Source organism: Talpa occidentalis, unplaced genomic scaffold, assembly GCF_014898055.3.
Source record: "Talpa occidentalis isolate TD23 unplaced genomic scaffold, MPIMG_talOcc4v2.1 talOcc4.9, whole genome shotgun sequence".
NCBI classification, from domain to species: domain Eukaryota; kingdom Metazoa; phylum Chordata; class Mammalia; order Eulipotyphla; family Talpidae; genus Talpa; species Talpa occidentalis.
In genome coordinates this window covers 58,072,626-58,097,487 of record NW_023605305.1, presented here as the reverse complement: position 1 = coordinate 58,097,487, position 24,862 = coordinate 58,072,626, and the positions used below count along the sequence as shown (strand labels likewise).

The following is a 24,862-nucleotide window of genomic DNA, read 5'->3' as shown; positions in this document are numbered from 1 at the left end:
ACCTAGTAAGTCCTCTCAGCTACACAAAAGTTTTTTTAAGAATCTTCAGGTTGATGTTCCACAGAAAACTGATCTATGAGTAAGTCAGGCAAGAGGTCTACCTGTCTTGGAAGGAATGTTGGCTGTAGCTTTTGTTTAATGGACTATAATACAGCACAGAGATGTTAAGGGAGTTTTAGCAGCATGAACTAAAACCGACTGAGACAATTCAAAATGAAACGTCTCCTTCCTCTTGAGTTTCTAGGAGTGGGAAGTAGACTGAGAAAACCACCCAACTGAATCTTTGCTGTTTCTTACAAAAAAGAAAGAATTTGTCAGAGGGCTCTCTCCTCAGCATAGGACATGAGGTGAGTCCTCCTTCACCTGTGTACCAAAGGTGCCTCACTTACCTCACCCAGTGCTTCCTCTTCCCCCAAATGTAGTGAGTACCCAAGTAAGTGACTGAATTCCTGGGCCTCTACTTTGCCATAAGTAAAATAAGGGAATTGGCCTAATGAATCTTAATGTTCTCCAAGAAATATTTCTGAATAATGGAATCCTCTCTGCCCCAGTCTGATTCAAGGTGGTAGAAAATTACATATAGACCGAGGATAATAAATTATGTGGCCAAAAATCCAGGAGGCAATGATTAAATGATCACAAGATCTCTTCTAAGCAAGAATAGAGAGAGGCCTTTGTACTTATCGACATTGGTAGTTACGTAGAAAACAAATAATTTGTCTTATAACAGAGTTGGGATCGTGGCAGTCAAGAGGTCCCAGATCTTGATATAGAAGTAAATGAGGTCATGGACTAGACCTCGGAATAATATGGTATAAGCATCCTTTTGAAGTAAGGCCTGCTTTAGGCAGGAGCCTTTTATTTACACCCACAAGTTTCAGCAGGAGAGGCTATACTGTGCATTAACTGAGAGATTTCAGTGACTTAACAAAACAGACGTTTCTTTCTAGATCACGCAAAGGCTAACTGATGGAGGGTGTGGGGTTGAGAGCTCTGCTTCACAGTCTCAGGGGCCAGCCTGATGGAGGTTCTGCCATCTTCAGCAAGTGGCTGCGCCCTGAGGAAGAAGCTATCCAACCAGCAGACAAGAGAAAGTGAAGGACAGGGCTTGGGTGTGGTGCACTTTAATCCTTTTTTTTATTTTATTTTTATATTTCCCATACAATTGAAACCCCCCCTTTTTTTTTTATAAGCATTCTTCTTTTTTTTTTTAAAGATTTATTTATTTATTTGTACAAGCACTGGGTACAGTCAGAAGCGCGGGAGGGTGAGAGAATTCACCAGAGCCAGAGCGGGGAGCAGAGCAGGCAGAAGGACCGAAGTACACTGCTGAGGGGAGCAGTGAGCGGCAGGAGAGGTCTGTGCGCCATGCGGGACCCTCCTCCGGTGGCCGGGGAGCAGCCGGGGATCAAACCGGCGCTGCAGAGGCTGCAGGCAGCTTCGCAACCCAGCGCTCAACCGCTGCGCCACTGGGGAGGCCCAAAACCCCCTTATTTTGACCCCCGCAATCCTTCTTTTCCCCACCCCCCCTCCGTGTGTCTCTGGTTCATAGTTGTTTGTTGATTTTGATTTTTTCTTTCTTATAGTTATTCTTTTTCCTGGTACCTTATTTAAGTTTTCTAGATTCCTGCTATGAGTGAGACCATCCGGTATTTTTTTTTTCTTTCTGCCTGCCTCGGATTGGCCAGAATTCAGTCACATGGTCACACATAGCACCACAGGGGAGGCTGGGACAGTTGGTCAGCTGGATGCCCATGAGGAAGGGGAAATGAATGGGTGTGGGGAAGAAATAATTGGAGGAAGTCCCAAGTCCAGCATTCTCCCTGGAGTGTGTTTCAAAGTTATTATGATAATTATTTTCAGTATTGAAGATTTTTATGAATAATATATTATTCAGGACCCAGATATATAAAGCATATAAAAGCAGAGTGTTGTCTTTGAAGCACAGGTTTTGGAATAAGATAGGATTGGGTTCAGATCTAGCTTCTGCTCCTCAGTGCCCTATCCAGGCTTAGGAGTGCCTGAATCCAGTGGTTAGGAGCATGTACCTTGTGGCCAACCACATCTGCATTAAATGCCAGTTCTGTTATTTATTAGCTATGGGATCTTTATTTTTCTAAGCCTCAGTGTTCTTATCTATAAAATAATCTATAAAACAGAGATTATATTACCTATCTCATAGGGTGGTTGGGAGAATGAAATATTATTAAACTGTTTTCTAACTGCTTGACACATTGCAGAATAATCAATAAGTAGTACTACATTTATTGTCCTAAGAAGGAGTCACCTCCAAAAGAGGTCAATTCTCCAGAGCAATGCCTCCCGCGGGGAGGAAAGTTGAAAACCTAGGTCAGGATTTACTCAAACACAGTAACTCACCCAAGAGCCTGGCCTAAGACTGTAAAAGAAATAAAAGGCATTCCTGACATTTCAACAACAGAGGGCCGCTCTTGCAGGTGCCCAAGGCAGCCTGCAACTAGAGTTATACTAGAAACCTCAGCCAGATCCTCAGACCCCCATCCCAGATGGCCTCAAGAGCAGAATCTGATGCTTCTCATTAAGGACAGCTCCAGACAGCACTTTATGAGCCTTTCTCCTTTTATTGTGAAATTCTCAATTCCTCTCCACTCTCCCTGTTTTCCAATGAAACGTATTTTTGACAAAATGAGACCTATGGGCTGTTTTTTTTTTTTTTTTTTAAAGTGCAACTTAGTATTTGCCATATAATGATACAAAGCTAAAATCAGGAAGGAGATGGAAATAATTACCAAGAAGCACACGGATGTGGGGGTTTTTGAAAGCACAATGATATTACTATCCCTGCACTAGTTACTATTAGGATCAGAAGGATCCTTAGCAATCTTCTAGTCAGATGCTAGAATTTCAAGGCAGAGTATTTCAATGTAAAATCTGTTTCCGCTACTTAATAACAAAGTGAGTTTGGACTAGTCTCATTTTCTTAACTATTAAATGGAGGTAATAATACTACTTAATGCTCACTGTGGTTATGAAGATCACAGTGGGAAAACTATAGTGTAAATTATAAAGATTTATATGGACATGTGATACTGTTGCATTATGTGTCATCTCAGTTCCCCAAATACTATGAATCCTTAAGATATTTTTTTAGGCACAAGAGATGCTTTGATGGATGAAGGACTCAGTCTGGTGTAGGAGAGATGCAGCTAATGGCAGCAAAGGATAGTATCAGAATGGCTTTATTCAACCCCTGCCTGAAGAGAGAGACTGACCTCCACAGTGGGGTCATTTCTCAGAGCAGCTAAAACCAATGAGCATCCCGTGACTTAGCTGGGGCAATCAGATTTCCTTCCCAAGATTTTGGAATTGGGCCCAATTTGAGTTAACGGGCAATAGGATCTGTGCCTGTGAAGTCTCATAAACTTGGGAGCCAAGGCAGACATTTGGGTAGGGGACGCTCATTTTGGGGCATTGCATCCTGAAGAGCAAGCAGATAGCTTTTTTTGCAAAGAGGGGAGAGGAAAACAGATACATAGCAAAAGTTACATAGCAAGAGAGAGGTGGGGGCAGAGAGGGAGGGAGGGAATGTGAATATGAATTCCCCTTGTCTTGAATGCATTTTTACTCTTAGGAAAAAGAAAGCTTTCGCTAGAATACAATCCCTGTTAGTACCTTCCCTTTCCCTCTCTAAGTCGATTTTGATTCTGTTTCTCTTATTTGAAATCAACAAATCCGAAGTAAAGCAAGATAACTGTACAAAGTGCCCTGGGCACAGGGAACAAAAGGCTGCAGTCTCTCAGGATAAGAGGGGGTTACAGAGTCTAACTCTCTCCCTCAATCTAAATCAGAATTCCCACTTTTAGAGAAAGATCTGACTCACAGCTGTGGGTTAACCAAGAGGTTACATGTTAACAAGAAGCACCTTCTCCCTCCTAGCTGCTTATCAAATCTCAAAGCCTCCCCCCATATCTTACTCTTTAGTACTCCTTTCTTTTCCTCTTCTTTTCCATTTATTCCACTCATTTTTTCACTGTTCTTTTAAAGTTCATTCCCTAACTCACCTTTTAGGGAACAACCAAGTCTTGAGTCTTTTACTCTGCTGGGAGGCAGAGTTCTAGGCTTTTTAGTCTTACCTGGAGTCAAATTTTGACATAATCATCCCTCATTTCTGACTTTGGTATTACTGCTAATTAATTACTATCAGAACTATTTACTGAACAATCACTGTGTGCCCAACACTCTGCTACGTGCTTTATAGGTTATCTATTTAATATTCACAACTTCAGGAAATAGGTGTAGTAAGTCTATGTTTACAGGAGAAGAAACTGAGGTTGACAAAAGTGAGGAAGACAACAAAGTGCACGGCTAACAAGAGACAGCTGTGATTAACGGTACCAAATCTGCAATTTGGATTTCAGCATTAGGGGTTGCAGCCTGGCTATAAAAGGGTGTTTGCAAACTTGATTTAAATCCAGGTTGCATAACAAACCCATTACTTCAAATTAGAATGTATTGCATTTTAAAAAGAAACAGCAAAAAATCAAATTCTACAAATGCTTTGATTCATTTTTATGGAAGATTGAGAAAAGATCAGTGTCTGTATCAAAACTAAAGACACCCCAGCTTTGTGGGTGCTGATGACCAAGATACAGCCCTCTCTAGAGTGAGAATATGAATTCCTGTTTCACTGTGGCAATACAGCATTACTCCAAGACTGCCTGGTGCTACATGATGTAGCTGCTGTCCCTAAAGAAAAGTTCAGGAACCGTGAAGTTGGTGAAGGTCTGGACGTGCTTCCTGCAGAACAAGCAAAGGGAAAAATCATAAAGTAAGTTGGCATCGTTCATCTGTGATTAATCTCTTGGGGAAAAAAACCAAATTCCCAAAATAATTAGACTAAGTTAATGGGCCCAGCAAAGCCCACAGTCTCTGCTCTTCATCTGTTAGTTATAAACAGAACCGCGGAACCCTGAGGGGCTGGGTTAGAGCTGAAGAAAAGCCTCAGTGTTTAGATTTTCTGTTTTAATATTTGGGGGGAGAAATGTATCTAAACTCATGGTCATCACTCACATATTAGCATTCAGTCTTTATAAACTCCCAGCACTTGTTTGTGTTTCTATCCTCTGTTTTAAGCAGAGCCATCTGAAGAAGACTGTTGCAAGATGGTAGGTATGCCGAGCCTGGTGCTCTCCCCGGGGCCAGCCAACTCATACCAGCCCCACCCTTGACTCTGGTTTCCTGTATCTGAAGCTTTCCCATGGCCTTCTGGACCTTCTCTTGAATTCATGTTCCCCCTGCTCCTCCTCTCTTTTCTTTCTCATCCTGTGTCCCTTCCTAATGGACTTGTCATATGAAATCACATGTGTTGTGGTATTTTGTAAATGGTGATGTACTCTATTGAATACAACTGAGTCCCACTTCTAAGTATTTACTGGGTTCCCTGCCTTGTGCTGAGTCTTTTATATATTTAACTTCATTTAATCTTCACAGCAAACCTATGAGGGAGATTCTATTATCTCCATCCTAACAGATGAGAATTACAAAGGAGAGAGGTCAAATAGCTTGGTCACAGAACAGATTTTCATACTTAGGCTTTTAGAGTTCTAAAACCCATAGTGACTCTGCTGTTATGGTCATTATGAATAGTCATGACTGCTAACAGTTCATATGATTGAAAAGAAGACTAATAATTCTTCTTCACACTTTAGCAATCTAGCACTTAATGGTTAGCCTCCCTCAAAGAATATTTCATGATAATGAGCAAATGCAAGTTCTTCTAAAGTTAAATGTGATCATCTGAAAGTGTTGACTGCTCTACCAGATAATGTCTTCTTTTGCATGGTATACTACCTTCCAAACTCTCCCTTATAGCACAAAAGTTGACAATCTAGAAAATATATCTCCCTGCCAAAAGAGTTCTAGCTAGACTCTGCCAGTGAGGGATAATCGCATGAGTCTTAGAAAATGGGTGAAAACTGTTTCATGGGGGTGAAAATTGTTCTCAGTTTCTCTCCCAAGAGTCATTCACTGGCTGCTGTTAGATTACAGCTGAGATCCTGGTGCTCACTTCACCAAGATTCCTATACTTGCAGACTCCTTGGCAAAGAGCAACAGTCTGGCTCAGCCCTGCCTCAGCCCATCCAATGGTTATGGAAGCCTCTACCTCCCTATATTAAGTTTACTTCCAGGCTGAAATACCTATATTGACTTCTGTTTTGCTCACAGAAGCCTGACAGGTATATCTCTCAATAAATGAATTTATAATGACTTCCTACCATGTTCAAGACACTGTTTTTGATGTTGGAATAGCAGCATATATAAATAATCCTTTCCCTTGAAGAAATTATGTGATTTGTTTCATAAATATTCATTGAATAAGTGAACACAAGCAATAAGAAAAAGAAAAACTCAGAAACAATAGGATAGCTAGAAGAACAGAATGAGTTTGAACACAGAGCAAGATACACCTGGGTTCTGCATACACTTACTGTCTAGCCATGGACTGTCATTGCAGTCTTGTAGCCCATCTTCCTAATTTCAGTTGTACCCTGTGGAAGCAAGATGGGTTTTGGATCTAGGTGGGTCAAGATCAACCAATCCATGATGGCTGTTGACCTAGGGTCAATACTTTCCATCTGTAAAATGGGTTTTTGAAGTATTAAACTAATCCATAAACATCAAATTGTTAACTTCCTGCCAAAGCAGCAAAGCATTTAATGAATGTGAACCAGGATGGAATTGTTTACCTTTCCTCATGTCTTCCTCAAACATTTAAGGATATCCATGATAGCTGGCCTTCAAAATGGCTCCTTGTGATTCTCGCTTCCTGGAATTCATGTCCTTGAAAGGGCCTGGCCCATACCAAATAGGACTGGCCCGTGTAACTAGTTGGACATGGCTGAAGTGACTGTGTGTGATTTCTGACATTGCAACGTCCATCTTGCCCTCTTTTGGATCACTCACTCTGGGGGATTCCAGTTACCATGTCATAAGGACACTCAGTGGAGAAGTCCAGCTGGTGAGGAAAGGAGGCTCCTTCCACCACCAGGTGATGGCCCATCACGGAAGTCACTCTTCTGGTCCCAGTCACATCTAGCCTTGTAGCCCAGCCAACTGCATGACACCGTGCATGATGGACCCCAATACAGACCCACTCTTCTAAACCACTCCCAAATTTCTGACCCACTGAAGTTGTGTGCTCAAATGTTGTTTTAAGCCACTGTGATTTGGATTTACACAATAATGGATAATGAATACAGGGTCCAAAAATTAGTTCATAGAAATACATTAAAACTCTTGTCCTCTCCTCTCCTCTAGCACTCCAGATTCCTGGAGTCTCTCACCCTCTACTTTAACAGACACTTCTCAGCAGTTTTCCCTGGTTATACTCACATGCCCTTTCTCTTCACCATAGCCATCCCCACATGACATGTCAGGAACTTCTCACAGAGAACAGCCTCTTAGCTGTTTTTATTGCTTTGCTATAAAACTCATTCCCTGCCATTTTTTATCTTTTCTATCTTCAGATATGAGGGAAAGGGGAGTGGAGAAAAAGATTGAGCAGGTGAAAGAGAAGAAATGGCTGTAAGCATTTATCCCATCGCATAGCACATGATTATTGTAAAAATTAAATAGTGATGTGTGTGCAATGTCCAGTTCTGCAGATGACAAGTAAGCTCCCATTCTGGTTCACAACCATCCCTTCCCTTCCATGCCACACTTGCCATACACAGCTGTGGCCATACACAACTACTTGGAGTTCAAACCTCAGCTCTTCACATTTATTTGCATTATCATTTTCTGTTCCCTCTAATAGGAATGCTATATCTCTTCTTGACTGTTTGATGACCTTTCACTCAATTAAAAAATAAATGAGCTCCAGTTTTAACAGTTCTGGAAAGCCTTCTATGTCTTCCTCAGGCCAACCACATGACCCACTTTCTTCCGCTGTGCTCCCATCTTCCTATTATTAGCACTTATCCATTGCTATAGTTATTGCTCTCATTTATCATTATGTAACCAGTCCAGAAAGGGCTCATAGTCAGAGAATATGTTCTCATGTTTGTAGCCTCTGCCCCTGGCACAGAATTTGCCAGGAAAGCAGATGAAGAAGAAAAGAAGAATGGTAGAAGGGAAGCGGGTAGTGGGCCTTGGTTGCCTCTCAGCATTCATTTCCTACTTCTCCTACCTGACTTCTCATGAGAGAATCACCCTTGTCCCTGCTTAGCCCTGGTATAGAGTATGACTGACCTCACTCCCAGGAGCGAGCCTAATTTACCTAAAGAAATCACAGTATCCTAACTGTCTTACTACAGATTGTTCAGAGGTGGGTGTATAACCAATCAGAGATATTTTCTGAATCTTCAGTAGGCAAGTCTCCTTCTTCTATGAGAGATACCAGAGATAATTTTCTCTTCCTGATAAATATAAATAAGAAAGAGCATAGCCCTGGGAGCTGCTGGCACAATCTTGTGCTTCAAAGGGAAAAATCTGTCTGAGAAGGAAGCAAACATTTAGGAAATAGAGACCAAAAGTGAAGAGAACAAAACTACACCCTGATTGTATTACTTGAGCCTTGGGTCAAGTCCTGTCTGAAAGTGTGAACCCCTAACTATTGGATAAGACATACCCATTGTTATTAAAGCCATTTTCAGTTGAGTTTTCTGCTATTGGAAACAGAGTTCTAACTGATACAGTAAGGGAAAAAAAGAATAAAGTTTTTTTCATTTAATATGTCTAAGATAAATATAATTTGACACTTAAAAATAAGTTTCATCTATCTGGGAAATTCACTTATCTAGGATTTTTTGTACCCCAGCAATATCAGATAAGAAAGCTATTGAATCTATCTGCCCAACTAGATAATATGTTCATTAAAAGCAGGAACTATTTTTTCATTCATTTATTCATTTTCCAATTCATCTTTATAAATTTTGAGCATTTCCAAGTCAGACACTGGGCTAATGCAAAAAGATAAGGTCCCCATCAAATGGAAGGGACAAGCGCATCTGTTAATCCTCTCTGGTATCTCGCACAGAACCCTACACGTCAAGAGCAGGCAATAAAAATCAGTGAATTATTTCATGACTGCTTCAGTGCAGCTGCAGAGCAGCTGAGAGTTGGGTACCATACATAAGAAAAGAATAGAAAGCTGGGGACCAGAAAGACTGCTAATTTGGTCCAGGTTAAAGGATCTATAAAAGGATTGATAAAAGAGGATGTCACTTGAAAGACCTGGTCAATTAGACGTGACTTCCCAGGACTTGCTGGAGACTGGCATGAACCTGAAGAGACGGAGTGGGTTACTAGGCCCAGAGTGAAGTAGGTATGAGCAGGCCAGGCCAGGCCAAGCAGGAGAGAGCTTGGAACTATAAACCCCTGACCATCTTGAAAAACCAGGTCAAGTCAAAGAAGATCCTATCTGTATTCCCTCTTCCCAGTTCTTCTTGAAGCCCACTTTCCCTGGCACCCTCCTGCCAGCTGCTTTTTCTGAGGGACCCTACGTCAAAGCCTTCTGCAGCCCTTCTGTCACCTACAGAAACAACTTATCGACCTGTCATTAATGCTTGCCCATATAGTCTCCAGCCAACTTCTAGACTCATCTCTTACCTTTAATCCATTAGAACTTGGACATTTTTGTTTTGTACTTTACATTTTTATCTCTTCCATTTTCCCCTGGTCAGGACTGTGTTGTATTCATCCCTTTGGCCCCACCACCAAACTTGGTCCTAGCAATCTAAGCTCTTGCTACGGGACTGGCGAGGCACTGTGGTCAAGTGGTCAAGTGGATGAGTAAGGCAGGCTGGATTTCACACCTGATTCCTGTGTTTATTCATGGTGGGGTCCTGGTTCTCTGACTTCTTTGCATTCAAACTTCCTCATCCCTACTTAGACTCTTAGTTGCAGGGTGTTTTAAGGGTTATACAAAATAACACTTGTAAAGCAGAGAGCAATACCTGGCACAACTAGCTTAATTTAAAGCTAGATATTATCACTGCCTGAACTTAAGAAATTCAAGGTTAAGCTCTGACAACTTTTAAAATCCCAGTTCAACTTGTACAGTCAAATTTTATAAAATCAATCATCATAACAGTGAGTGATATGTATCTGTATGTGGAACACTTTGCGGTGAACAAGGCATCCATTATGCTTTTTCAGCTTCCCTTGCCCCAGCACCAGCATGTGGGGAGGAGACTTTTAATATATGTCTGCAAAACAGCATGCAGGAAGCTGCCAGCCTTTTCTCAGTGTGGGTGGACAGCAGGTATTAGTTTCCCGGGGCTGCTATAACAAATTACTGCCAACCTGTGGCTTAACACACCAGAAATTCTTCTCTCAGTGTTCTGGGGCCAGAAGTTTGAAATCAAGCTGTTGACAGGGCCACCATCTCCTTGGAGGCTCTAGAGGAGATTCTCTTCTTGACTTTTCTCTTTGTGGTGGCTTCAGGTGCTTGGTGGCTTGCAGTAGAGTATCCCTTATCTCTGCCTACATCTTCACATGGCCACCTCCTCTGTGCCTGTCTTCTCTTTCGTCTACCATAAGGACACTTGTCTTTGGAGCTAGATTTCACTTGTATCATCTAGGATAATTTCATCTCAAGATCCTTAAATTAGTTATAGCTATAAATACCCCACAAATAAGGTCATAGCTGCTGGTCCCAGCTGAATATATATATTTTGGGGAGGTGGGAAGGGAAGCTGCCATTCCACCCATTCTACCTGGCATGACCTCACAGTAGAATACTCTGTGCTTACAAAAACCACTGGACCCTCTTGGATATGCAAAAGTGTGGGGAACAGGCATTCCTTGCCATGGGAAATGTATAGCATGGCCATCCCTCCCTTTCCAGTTTTGACAGATGAGTTGAGGAGGAAGCTGCTGTGAACCCAAATCCACACCCCTGAGAGTAAGGTTAGGGCCTGAGTGACAGGACCTTGAGACCCACCAAAGGCGGGAGAGCACAGTAAGGGCCCAATCTAGGATGGCAGAGAGTGCCTAGCTTCACACAAGAGCTCTGGTTTTCTTGGGCCTGGGCTGGCCCCTGCATAGCCTGGACTTGAGGCTACCAGATGTTGGACCCAGCCTTCCAACACAGGGTTCTGATTTGAGAAGCATTGTGAGAGTGAATGAAGAGAGTGCATCTTTGAAGCCAAGGAAAGTGTCACTGCTGGAATGTTGCTGAGGGTCCCAGTGGTTAGATTACCACTGGAGTGGACAAGCATCTAAGTGACAGTGTAGGCCCAGGCACCACCAGCTGAGAGTGAGATGATGCTGTGTACCCATGTCCTGGTTCAGAACACCACCACCTGTCAACCCACCCCTATGTGGCCATGCATGGGCTGGGGTCTACATACAGCAGCCTGACCCCATGGGTGCATTGCCAGTCTTATTGGTCTCAGCCTGCATTCTTGCTGAACTAGAAAAACAAGATAGCTGTATGGCCACTTGTCAGGACTGGAGGACCCCAAGTTGCTGAAAGAAAAACACCACATAGAGGAGAGGCTGGCTAGCCTAGAGCCCCTCATAAGATCCGGGCAGGCTTCCTCCCTGCCTGGTCCTTGGCAGTTGCTAATTCCTGGGGGTAACCAACCACTGGGTTTTTGAGGTTTGCTGAGCTTTCAAGTCTCACCACATTCAAACCTTTGCTAGGCCTTGTGCCAGTTCCAGGAAATTCCTCAAGTAAATTGCAGCTGCATCCAAATAAAAACAAGTCCCTGATGGCTATGTAGGGCCTATTCCAATGGCTGGGCTCCAGAGATGAAAGGAGATCCAGACCCTCAGAGCCCCATTGGCACCAGGGAGGGATACTGGCAGCTGGGCTTACACTGGGGCTGCCAACTTAGGAAAATACAGACCTAGCTGGGATTATACACCTACACAGAACTGCCCTGTGACCCCTTCTTCATTGTTCACCACTACAGCCAGTCTACTTGTCCTTCCCTCATTAACAGCACTATCCATCTGGAGAAGAAGCCCCATGGTGGGGTAGTTAGCTCCCCAACCACTTGGTTGCCTGCAAGGTACTGTTCACGCTACTTATTCACCCTTGTCCTCCCACTTACTACCTGCACAGCCTCAGGAACTTCTCTATGCCTGTTTCCTTGTCTTTAAAGAATAATAGTTGGACCTCACAGGGTAGTTACAGGATTAAATGAGAGAATGTGCCTAACACAATGGCTGGCACATAGCATAGAACATTTGGTGTTAGTTATGAGTAATCTACATGTAATAATTCAATCATTCAATAACTGAACTTGAACATTCTATATATGAATACTTGCCAAGTCTACTGTGTGCCAGTCTCTATGCCAGGTCTGTGGGAGCACAACTTCTGTGGAAATGTCACATCTGTAGCATTTGCCAATTTCCATGGTGTAAATAATCCCACCTTGGTGGATTTCAAGCTACAGATGGCATGTCACTGAATGCAGAATTGGGAAGAGATGCACAAAACCCTCACAGCTAGTGTGAGTGAGTGCCAACTTGCCACTCCTTCTGGGAGACATCCAGGTCAGGCCTCTTGGGAACCAGAACTGGAAGACTGAAAAATCAGGAATTGCGTATCTTCCTTTCACTTCAAGGGAGTTGCATGTCTCTCTCACTTTTAATTTTCCCTATATTCTTTCTCTAGAAAGATTTCTTCTACATTCTTATGCCATACCTGGCCCAATCAAGAAGCTTTGGATCATGAGGCTACCTAAGATTTCAGCATTTACTGACTCAGGTGCACAATTTCAGAAATCTGATCACTCATCTTTTTTTTCAGAGTCAGGCCACATGAGTCACGCTCTGTTCTTTTACCTTGCTTTGTATTCTTCATGATATTAGTTTTTATTTATTATCTGTCTTCCCATTTGAATGTAAGATTCATGAAGGCAGGGACACTAGATGCCTTGTTCCTTGAACAGTGCTTCTCACTCAGTATGATTTTGTTGAACTGATATCTAGATGAATGAATAAATTTATAGATCACATATAGCCTTAGGTCAGTTCCACCATCTGAGTTCTGATTTCCTGTCTAATGCTCTGTCTCTGCTCAAAAATGATACAGGATATGCCTTCTTCTACATCCACAAGAAATAGTCTTGTCCTAGGTCTTCCAAAAAAAGTCATGTCTAAATAAAATGTAAACATATCAACAGTCTGTAAATCTATACTATACATATACATTATTGAGTTTGGTTTGATGGGAATTGGGATGACCCTTTTATACTAATCTGACATTAAGGGAGATGGAATTAATATCTCTTAGGATCCTGTTATGGGTCATGGATTGAACTTTCTGTTATCACATTTTAAACAGTTTAGAGAATCCAATGTAGCAGATACTATTATTTGTCCCCTTTGGCATTAGAGAAAATAAAGACTTTCTGAGGTTAAGAAACTTGCCCTTGCTAATGACAAAATGAAATGTTAAGCCCTTGTCACTCTAACTCCAGGATCAGGGCTCCAAATGTTAATACTGCCCAGAAACTCCTATCATGGGGTTTACAGTTCTGCCTTAGTTTGTGCGAGTGAACACTATGGTTGAGTCCCCAGAGGTCATTTCACCCCATTCCAAGTGTGTAAGAATAATCCTCCTTGCCAGTGCCTGATTCAGGGATGGGCATGCCTAGGCCATTTTGAGACAAAAAATCAGGAAAAGAAATTTACTGGGAGTTTTTAGGAAAGTTACTTTTTTGGTTTAAGAGAAAATCATGGGAAGCCAACCTCTCTCTTTCCTACTAGATGAGAACAAGGAAGCACATACCCTTGGATGCTAGTGATAATCACCCTGCAAGAATGGAGGAAACCAGCCTTGGGATAACCCAACATAGGGCATTCACTGGATCTTTGCTAAGGCCACTGAGCTTCTTGACCACCAAATCCTAATGCTTCCCTACCCTGAGGCTGCTCCTTTTTCAGCAAATACTGTTGAAGTCATTTCGAGTTGGATTTCTTTTGCCCAAAGATAAAAGCTTCTTCAATAATACAGATACTGACACCAGCATTGATATGCATTGTCATTTAGATCCCAGAACCCACCTAGCATAAAGGCAACTATGCTTTCTGGTTGGTAACCTCAGCATTATTATAATACAGTAATTAAAATCTCTATTTCTAGATTCTGAATTTGAATCCCATTACCTCTACTTAATTTTGCTTGAGGAAATTTCCCACATTTGTTTAGCTTTATTTCATTTTCTCATCTGTAATATAAATAAAGCAGTACTGTTGCTTTCTAAAGATTATTGTGATGATTAAAATAGATAACATACAGTAAGTACTTAATATAAATACTAGTGCTCGCTTCGGCAGCACATATACTAAAATTGGAACGATACAGAGAAGAATATAAATACTAGAAATTGCAGTGCTATTTTATGGTTGGCCCCATCTGTTTCCATTTTTTCTCCCTTTCCAAATATGCTTTACATATAAACCAAGTAGATAACAGCTAGAATGACCAGATAATTTTTCATCCAAATCAGGATTTTTTTTATTTTTTGGTCTGGGATAAATGCTAAACTAGAACACAGGGACAACCTGTTGTGGAGGAAGCTGGTAGTAGTATCACTAATGGATCCTGGACAGCAACATTTTCCAAAGAGAGTCATCAACCTAAATTCAGTAACAATTCCTCAGAGGATCTAGAAGTATAAGATTGTGGCCCATGATGAATGATATTTCTTTACAAGGAGATTATTCTTAGAAGAGCTGGACTGTGACATAAAGCTAATATCTAGCATATTTCCTTTCTGCATTTGTAACAACAGAAACTTTTCACAAGTTCTTTGCAGAAAGTACTCAGCTTTCTTCTAATCCCATATCTGTAATGCATTTCAAAGAAATGGTGAGGAGACAGCATTTGAAGAGACATCTTAATGTAATTATATGAGACAGATTAGTACCCCAAGTTGAAAAGATGAGTCTTTTTTTTTATTCTGTGCCAAAAGAAATTTCAGAAAATAAGTTCAAGCTGGACTCTTCCCTGCCGCCACTTTAGCATGAGAGTGAGAGGGTCTGAAGACCCAAAGCACATGCCCTGTTTCAGCAGTACAAGGATAAAGTTGGCCATAAAAAATCTTTTAGACTATGTGATGACCACAGAAATCCTTTAGACTCAAATGAGACTCTTCATCTTTAGCCTGCAAGTTTTGGAAGGAAGGCTTCCTGACTCCTGGAATAGTTTTGGGGAGAGTCTTTCTTATGAACTCATAAAATTGTGCATCTTATGGGCACACCATGGATAAGTACATTTCTTTCTCAACAGGTGCCTCAGACCTGACAAGTGATTTCAAAACATAACCATAGGGAGAGTCCCTTGATATTATTAGATTAGAGGAGCCCTACCTCTGGAAAGGGTTTGATTCAGCCCCCTGCTATCGTGGACAAGTGCTGTCTCCACAGCATCCATTCCACACACATACCCATGCTGTTGCTAGTCATGTCTTTTGTGTGGACTTGACCCCATTCAATTCCAGGGGTCCAAGCTATTGGGGTCATCTTATGGCCTTCACTACTTTGATTCAGGAATGATCTTGTGATCCAACTTGACGGAAACAGAGAGAAGCTTGGGGCTTTTCTTAGAATATTTGTGTGTATCCCTCTCACCCAACTTCGTTCTTTTTTTAATATTTTTTTAATTTTTTTAAATAAAAATATATTTTTAAATAAATTTTATTTTTATATTCCCCATACAATTGCAACGCCCTTATTTTTTTTTTTTTAAAGATTTATTTATTTATTTATACAAGCACTGGGTACAGTCAGAAGCACGGGAGGGTGAGAGAATTCACCAGAGCCAGAGCGGGGAGCACAGCAGGCAGAAGAACCGAAGTACACTGCTGAGGGGAGCAACGGGCAGCAGGAGAGGTCTGCGCGCCATGTGGGACCCTCCTCTGGTGGCCGGGGAGCAGCCGGGGATCGGGGATCGAACCAGTGCCGCAGAGGCTACGGGCAGCTTCGCAACCCAGAGCTCAACCGCTGCGCCACCGGGGAGGCCCAACAACGCCCTTATTTTGACCCCAATCCCTCTCCTCCCCGCACCCCACCCTCTGGTTCATAGTTGTTTGTTGATTTTGATTTTCACTTTCTTATAGTTATTCATTTTCCTGGTCCCTCATTTAAGTTTTCTAGATTCCTGCTATGAGTGAGACCATCTGGTATTTTTCTTTTTCTTTCTGGCTTATTTTGCTGACCATGATCCCTTCCAGCGCCTTCCATGTTGCTGCAAATTGCATGTGTTTATCTTTTTTGAATGCTGAGTAATATTCCATGGTGTATATGTACCACATCTTCTTGATCCAGTCATCTATTTTTGGGCATTTGGGTTGTTTCCAATGCTTAGCTATTGTAAAGAGTGCTGCTATAAACATAGGGGTGCAGTGCTCTTTGGAATTGATGTTTCTGTGTCCTTTGGGTAAATACCTAGGAGTGCAATTGCTGGATCATATGGAAGCTCTATGTTTAGTAGGTCAAGAAATCTCCACACAGCTCTCCATAGTGGTTGGATCAGTTTGCACTCCCACCAACAGTGCAGGAGAGTTCCTTTTTCTCCACACCCTCGCCAACATTTGCTGTTGCTATTTTTTTAATATGTGCCATTCTCACTGGTGTAAGATGGTATCCCATGGTAGTTTTGATTTGTATTTCCCTGATTACCAGTGATGTTGAACATTTTTCATATGCCTGTTGGCCATTTGCATTTCCTCTTCAGAGAAGTTTCTTTTTAGCTCTTCTGCCCATTTTTTGACAGGATTATTTTCTTTGTTGTTGTTGAGTCTCATCAGCTCTTTGCAGATTTTTGTAATCAGTCCTTTATCATTAGTGTTGTGTGCAAAAATGTTCTCCCAGTCGGTGGGATTTCTCTTTGTTTTTGTTATTGTCTCTTTTGCTGTGCAGAAGCTCTTTAATTTGATGTAGTCCCAGCTGTTTATCTTTGCCTTCATTATCACTGCTTTGGGTGATGTGTCTGTAAAGATGTCTTTGATGTGCATGTCATGTAGTGTTTCGCCTCTATTTCCTTCTCTGTATTTTATGGTTTCAGGTCTTATATCTAGTTCTTTAATCCATTTTGAGTTGATTTTTGTGTATGGTGTGTGGTAGTGGTCAAGCTTCATTCTTTTGCATGTAGCGACCCAGTTTCCCAGCACCATTTATTGAACAAACTTTCTTTGCTCCAATGCATAGTCTTTACTCCTTTGTCAAAGATTAGTTGACCATAAATCCGTGGGTTTATTTCTGGATTTTCTATTCAATTCCATTGGTCTGTGTGTCTGTTCTTGTTCCAATACCATGCAGTTTTGATGATTATGGCTTTGTAGTATAGTTTGAAGTCTGAGAGTGTGATGCCTCCATTCCCTTCTTTTTTTTTTTTCAGGAGAGCTTTGGCTATTCGGGGTTTTTTTGTGATTCCATATGAATTTCATCAATAATTGTTGTATTTCTTTGAAGAATGACATTGAAATTTTGATTGGAATAGCATTGAATCTGTATATTGCTTTTGGTAGGATGGCCATTTTAATAATGTTTATTCTTCCAATCCATCTGTTGATGTTTGTCTTGTCCCAGTATGTGATCGATCCTGGAGAATGATCCATGTGCGCTTGAGAAAAATGTGTAATCTGGTTTTTTTTGGGGTTTAGTGTTCTATAGATGTCTTTTAAGCCCAAGCACTCTAGGTCCTTGTTTAGAGCTTTAGTGTCTTTTACTTATTTCTTGTCTCGTTGATCTATCCATTGTTGATAGTGGTGTGTTGAAGTCTCCCACTATGTATGTGTTTTCTCTGATGTCTGTTTTCAGAGATGACAATAGTTGTCTGATATATTTTGGTGCTCCTTCTTTTGGTCTCACCCAACTTTGGACAAGGAAATTATAGATCCAGGGGAAGACAGCTTGAGGGTGAAACTGTCTCATGGAAGAAACCAGAATTGAGAGAATGGCAGAGAACTAAAACCAAATCCCTGAACAAAAATTACCTGAAGTTCTCTGCATCTCACATCTTTCTATTTCATGTGTTATAAGTACCATTTGATGTTAAATTGGTTTGAATTCAATTTCTTTTTTACTTGCAACTGAAGATCTTCTAGATTGAGTATTTCTTCCCAGATATTTATGTAGATGGAAGCCCCTCTGGCTCCCAAGACTGACTACTACATGACCACCAGCAGCAACTTATTTGCAGCAAGATAATTATCACAGAGCTTTAGAGAAATTATTACCTTGAATCAATTGAAATTGTCAACCCTTACTATTTTTACTACACACTGGCTATTTCATGTGGTTCAACCAGTTAGCAAGAAGCAGCTCCTTTTTAAAAGCTACAATTAAGAACTTGGCTCTATTTCTCAATGGAATATCATACCCTTTAACTTTTCTCCATCCCCACCATCATCATCCTAGCCTAAATTAATGCCATCTCTTCCTGGAAGGCACCTATAAACTCCTCCCTCTTGTCCCCCACCATTCCATTTTCCATGCTGCTGCACAAGTGATCCTTCAAACTCAAAATCTGACCAGGTCCCATCCTGCTTCAAATTCGTCACTACTTCACATTCCTCTTAAAAAACCATTCCAATATCCGTAAAACCCTCCCAAGACATTTTACAACCTGAAGTCTTACTTCATGCAGACACTTTCTTAGCCATCTTTTCCTTCTTCAGTCACAACACACTCCATTCTTGCTCTTACCTCCAAGTCTTTGCTGACACTGTTTCATTTGCCTAGAACTTTCTCCCCACTTTCTGTTAAACTAGGTTATCTGCGTTCAACTTGGAATAACCAAGTCTAAGATTAGGAAATACATTCCATAGAACTTCCTTTCTCATTGGGAACAAAAGGAACTCATGTTAAGTTTTGGAAAGTAGAAATAAAACAGAATTCTTTTTTTACCCAGAGCCACAGTAGCAAACATGACTGCAGTTTGACAGTGGCCAGGTGAAGAGCTTGCTCAGGTGCATAGGCTAGACAGTTTTTCAGACCTCACTACAGCTCCCATCTCATGGTGGGACTCTTGCAAACTACAGCTTTACTACCCACATCAGTGCTTCAGGCTAAGTACTTATTGCCTGCTTCTCCAATCCTTACTCCTCTTCCAGACCTTCCCTCCTGCAGCTTCTCTCATGTTCAAAAAAGCTCTAATTCCTACATTCAACCCCTTGTCTCTGTAATGCTTAAAGGGGTTCTCTGTGCCTGGGCTCTTGAGAATAGAGACACAGAAGTCTCACATGACTAAGAAAAAACATTCAGTGACTGAAACACAAACATCTATCAGCACTCTATCAAGCTAAAGTGTAGCAGAGACAGCAGGGGAAATTTTGCATTAGTGGTCAAATGCAATCCATTTAAGAGGTACTCCAAGTCTTTGGGTGTTCTACAGGATACTGATTTTTTTTAATTCACCTGTTCTCTTACATTTTTATGTGTGTATTGAACACCTGCTATGAAAATACTCTCTGGAGAAGCAAAATTGAAGAGGTCCTAGTTCTAGCCCCTGAGAGAACTCTTTGAGTCTACATCTTCTAGGGGGAGAGGTACAGGTAAACATATGATTGCAGTACACTTTAGAACCAAAGTTGGATTAGTTATGGCAAAAGTCTAAATATTTCAAAGAAAAACAAACAACAACAACAAAAACCAGGGGCTTAGGGAACAAAGACCTGTATTTCTCTCATAATAATAATAATCCCAGGAGAGAAGGCATTTTTCTGCCCCCCACTGTCATCAGGGACCCAGGTTCTTTCCATTCTGTTATTCTATGGGTCCCCAACTGGACTGTTCTCATCCAGATGGTTGAAACTGGTGGCCTCATATCTGGGTTCCCACGAACAGGTAGGAAAATGATTACAAAGGAGCATGAATGAAACATTTTAAGGCCCAGGAGTAGAACTTTATATCCTTGGCATTTCATTAACGCCACACCTAACTGCACCACGGGCTTGGCGATGCATATCTGGCGGTCTGTGTGTTAGGATCCACATGTTCAGGAACCATTTTGGTGCTGTAGAAGGAGGAGGAAAGACATTCTTGACCAGCTGACTTACTTTACTTTACTTAACTGGGGTGTCAGTAGAACACAGGTGGAAGGACATCTTCCTCAGGTGAGGGTACCAGAGAAGTCATTTTAGGTGGAATGCCCCTGGGGTTGTTTCTTGAGGGATGAGTAGTACTAGGTCCTTCAGATGACATGGCAGAGTTCTCCAGCAGGCAGGGACCACACAGATCAAGCTACTCCAGTGGGGCTGTCATTCAAGGGGATGGGTGAAATTGCAGTCATCTCTCATGACTTTTCAGGTCTTTTTGAGATAACAAAAAGTCCATTCCAATCAATTACAGTATGTGTGTGTATTTATATTTATATATAATCAAAACTCCAGATGCATGTGGAAACTTCTCCCCTGCTCTAGTCCACAGTAGGAGACAGGAACATGGTTGCTGCTTCTCTCCTTCCTCCCTCTACTTTCTTTTCTTCTAAATGGTTGCTGCTTTGAGCCCTTGAGGATGAGAAAGAAGGAAGGGATATGAGTGGTCTTACTTTACTAATACTGTTGTGCTCCAACTTTGGGCTCTCCCTGTGTTACAAAGGAACTATTATTGGTTCTTTCTTCTGTGGCACAGTTTACTAGGGCCCTTGGATATTCCCTGCTGGTGACCTCCTTCCTAAAGCTCCCTTGGGAAGGACTTCCTCCAACTGACCATAGGGTGGCCCTGCTTTGGTTGAGTCACATTACCACTGGAGGCAGTTCTTTCAGAATTGAAAGGGCCTGCCCCAGGCTGGCCCTTGCTTGAGGGCTTAAACTAGCCCCCAAGAGATACACCCCTGCGCTGCTCATGGGTGGACATGCAGAGTTTGGGGAAGCTCTTTTTGTATTTTGCTGTGCCACATCCGGCATCCTTCAAATTTCTCCCTTGAGGATCACCGAGTTCTCCAAATTCTGGGGAACACAAGTCAATCTCTCTAAATGATTATCTCCTAACACTCTCTTCATTTGGCTCTTATCTTTGTCCCAAGGGTTGAAAGAAAGTAGACAGAAGTAGACAGCAAAAGGAGTAAACAGAAAAGGTGAAAATCAGCACATCTACTACTCTATTCATAGCCCTGCCCACTGCCCTGGGTTCTGAGTAGAGCCGGGAGCACCTCTCAGTACATCAGGACAGCTATTTCTGCACCCCTTCAGGATGTGAGACACTCTGAGCCTTTTGGTCCTCTGACAAAATTCTGAGGAACAGTCTCATTTAACATCCTGTTAATATATACAATGAAGTGTTGTTATTGTTATTTTCTCATAAATGGTAATGAAATTTGTTTTATCAATATTGCCCACATGGTATATTTTCTAATTCATTGACTCATCAAAATAGCGAGCCATTGTTTAAAAGAGAAGTCTCTTGTAAACAGATACATTAAAAAGGACCACGAGAACAAGGGTGGCTCCTGGGCTAACCTCTTATGACATAGGACACTGCTGCACCCTGGCAGCATCCACTTACCCTCTTTCACTCCCAGCCCCTGGGAGAACCAGCCACTTTCTGACTCGTTTTTAAAAGTAAACATATAACTGAAATATAACATTGTATTAGTTTCAGGTGTACAACATGATAATTCAGTATTTGTATATGAGAAGTAATACCACAGTAAATCTAATTAACATGCATTTCCATCCATAGTTAAAAATATTTTTTACTGTGATGAGAAATTTTTTAAATTTACTTCTTTTAGCAACTTTCAAATATGCAATGCAGTATCTTATCTATAGGCACCATGCTGTACATTTCATCCCTGTGATTTATTTTATAGCTAGAAGTTTGTACCTTTTGATCTCTTTAACCCATTTCCCCCCCTCTACTCCCTGCACCAGGCAACCACCAATATGCTCTCTGAATCTATAAGCTTGGGTGTTTTATTTATTTATATTATTGTTTGGCTGCTTAGTTAACTGGTTTTAGATTCCACATATAAGTTTGATTATATGGTATTTGTCTTTATCTCCCTATTTCACTTTACATAATATCCTCAAACTCCATTCATGTTATAAATAGCAATATTTCATTCTTTTTTATGATTGAATAATATTCCATTATGTATATGCACATGTATGTGTGTGTGTGTATCTTCTTTAGACGGACACTTTCCATATTTTGTCTATTGTAAATAATGCTACAATGAACATGGGGTGCATATAACTTATTGAGTTAGTATTTCCATTTTCTTCAGATAAATACACAGAAATGGACTTGCTGAATCATAATGTTGGTCTATTTTTTTTTAATTTTTTGACGAATTTCCATACTGTTTTCCATTGTGGTCGAACCAGTTTAGCTTCCCACCAACAGTGTACAGGGGTCCCTTTCCTCCACATGCTTTCTGACTCTTGTGTCTCCTCTCATCCCATCTACAATCTAAGGGATGGTCATATAGCTAACTAATATTTCTTGAGCACCTACATTATGCTGGGCACTGTCCTAGGTGCTGAGGATACATCCATGTACAAAATGGATAGAATCCCTATATCCAAGGAACTTGCATTCCAGTTAGAGAAGAGAAAGACAGAGAACAAAACAAGCAAGTGAAATCTATGGTATATTAGCAAGTGATTAATGCTCTAGTAAAGCATTTCCCAGGTGCTATTCCAATGGGGGAGGGATTTGTAAGATTCAGTAGTCCTGGGAACTGGCAATCTGTGGGGGAAGAGTATGTAAACATGATTATAATACAATTCACTTAAAATGAGTCAGATAGCAGGGTGTGTACAGAATGCTAAATGACTAACCCTGCTGGAGGGCATCAGGGAAATTATACTGGGTTTCTTTTGGATAACACTATATTGTCTTAGAGGAAAGTAGCAGTAACTATCTTCAAATGTTGACTCCTGGCAGCTTTCTGCAGAACCATTGGCAGGTACTGTGGCCCCTCCCAGTGCTTGCTTCAGCTTGTGCATTGTCCTATTCAGCACTGAGGCCACAAGTAGTGGTAGGTGGAGAGCGCCTTCTCCCAGAGTGCTAGCATTCTGCTGAAAACATCCTGGGAGATACAGAAGGAAAAAGTTCCAGATAAGTTCATTCCATGAGTCTCATAGAGGACACTGTCCTCTCATATGCTCTTTTTGCTCCCTAGTTACAGACTCGCTCTCCCTGAAGTTGGAACCTGAACAGGCCTTGGGCCATAGCCATACTCATCTATGTCTCTTTTCAGAGGGAGAACTCCTGGCAAGCACTCACTCTGTCTCATACATACCTTTTCATGAATCCCCAAAATCTGATGTAGCCCTCTGTTCTCATCCCTAGCAGTGGCTCAGTTAGTAAAGCTGAATTGCAATGAAATGTTCCAAAGGAAAAGTTGCTCCTCCTAGAAGGCATTGTTGCTTATTAATATGATTTTAGAGTCTAGTCCTGAGATCTTCTGTATGACATTGGGCAAATCACCCAACTTTTCTGAGTCTCTTCTCTTGTACTGTAGATAAGAGTTGTTGTGGAGATGAAACAACATAAGATAATGCTTAGCACATAGCCAGTCATATAATACTTGCTTGGTACAGGGCCACTATTACTAAGATCAAAAATAGAAACTATAATGAGGATCACGTGAGCTCAGTAAAGAAAAAAATAACTGCTCAATCATTATAATTCACCAATAATCTAAATATTTCCTTTGAATGATAGTAAGCCCCCCCATCACTACTTGAGAGATTCAAGTAGTAAGGTGGGGTGACAGTTTCTCCTCCAGTATCTGCCCTGGATGAGAGTTGAGACAGACATGCCTGATGTGCCTTCCAAATGTAGAATCTTCTGAGGTTAATTCTGGAGGATAGATTAACAATTGACAGCCTGGGCCTTGAAGGCAGATAGGTTGGGTTCTAGCTTTGTAATCCCCGGAAGGATATTTACCACTTTGTGCCTTAGTTACGTTATTTGTTAAATAGTGATACCAACAGAATTTGGCATGCAGAATTGTCATATAAATGAAATAAGTTAGCTCTCATTTAGTAAGCTTTCAGTAAATGAATACTCAATAAACCCCAGTCATTATTTTGTAGACAATGACTCCTTTCATGTGGTCTCAGCCAGGCAGTGCCTCCTGATAACTGTTGGTGACCTGCTCCAGGATACAGTGACTTGCATAAGATCTTATCTAGTTTTTCTCCCACAAACAATCTATACTGTGATTAAATGGAATTATTAAAGGGAAAGATAAAGCAATCATATCAATGCTTCTGGAAGAAACTGGAATCCATACTGAAAGTTCTGAACTCTTAAAAATGCAAGATAATGGGGCTGTCAAATGCCATGAAGTCTCCTGAGAACCAGAACCAGTTAACACAGTGCCTTTCAAAGCCCTGCTCATCCTGTGGGATATTACCAACTTGTTCACAGAGCAATGTCCCAATTAAAAGGATCCAAGGGAAAAGCTCCTTTACATAAAGTCAGCAGTTAAACACACACACACACACAGAGTATCTTGCAAAATTTATGCTAAATAAGCACTGGAAGTTGTGACCAAGACACCTGCAAGCACCATTCATATCACCTTGCCCAACAGAAGGAAAACATGTCCTCAAAACACACCTCTTTGCCTCTTACATCTATCCTTCTTTCTCCCCAATACCAGAAAACCCTCACTATAGTTCAGGGTTCTTCTATTATGTTTTTCTTTTTGCACCCTCCTTCCTTCTGAAGAACAGAAAGACTTGTGTCTAGGTAATTATTACCTGAAAGTCAAGGTGTTCTCTCAGTTACATATTTGCATGGTACAAGGCTTTACTGTTTCTGTGGGCACTATGTTCAATTCTACTTCTTTGGGAAAAATATCTATTTTCCTTTAGAGACCTACCCTTCACAATCCCAATCCAGCAGATTGACTTAGCTCTTTTCCTTAAACTTATCAGCAGGCACATCCAAAAAATGA

At 41.2% G+C, this 24,862-nt stretch overlaps 1 long non-coding RNA gene across 2 annotated transcripts in view; it reads left to right on the top strand.

Annotated features, from left to right (window-relative positions):
* The first annotated feature begins 250 nt into the window (after positions 1–250).
* The window catches only part of LOC129145148 (uncharacterized), a 36,687-nt gene continuing 12,075 nt past the window's right edge, over positions 251–24,862 (top strand). For both annotated transcript variants that reach the window (XR_008550282.1, XR_008550281.1), the window contains exon 1: positions 251–347. This is a non-coding gene — a long non-coding RNA (uncharacterized LOC129145148). The remainder of the gene's footprint in view (positions 348–24,862) is intronic.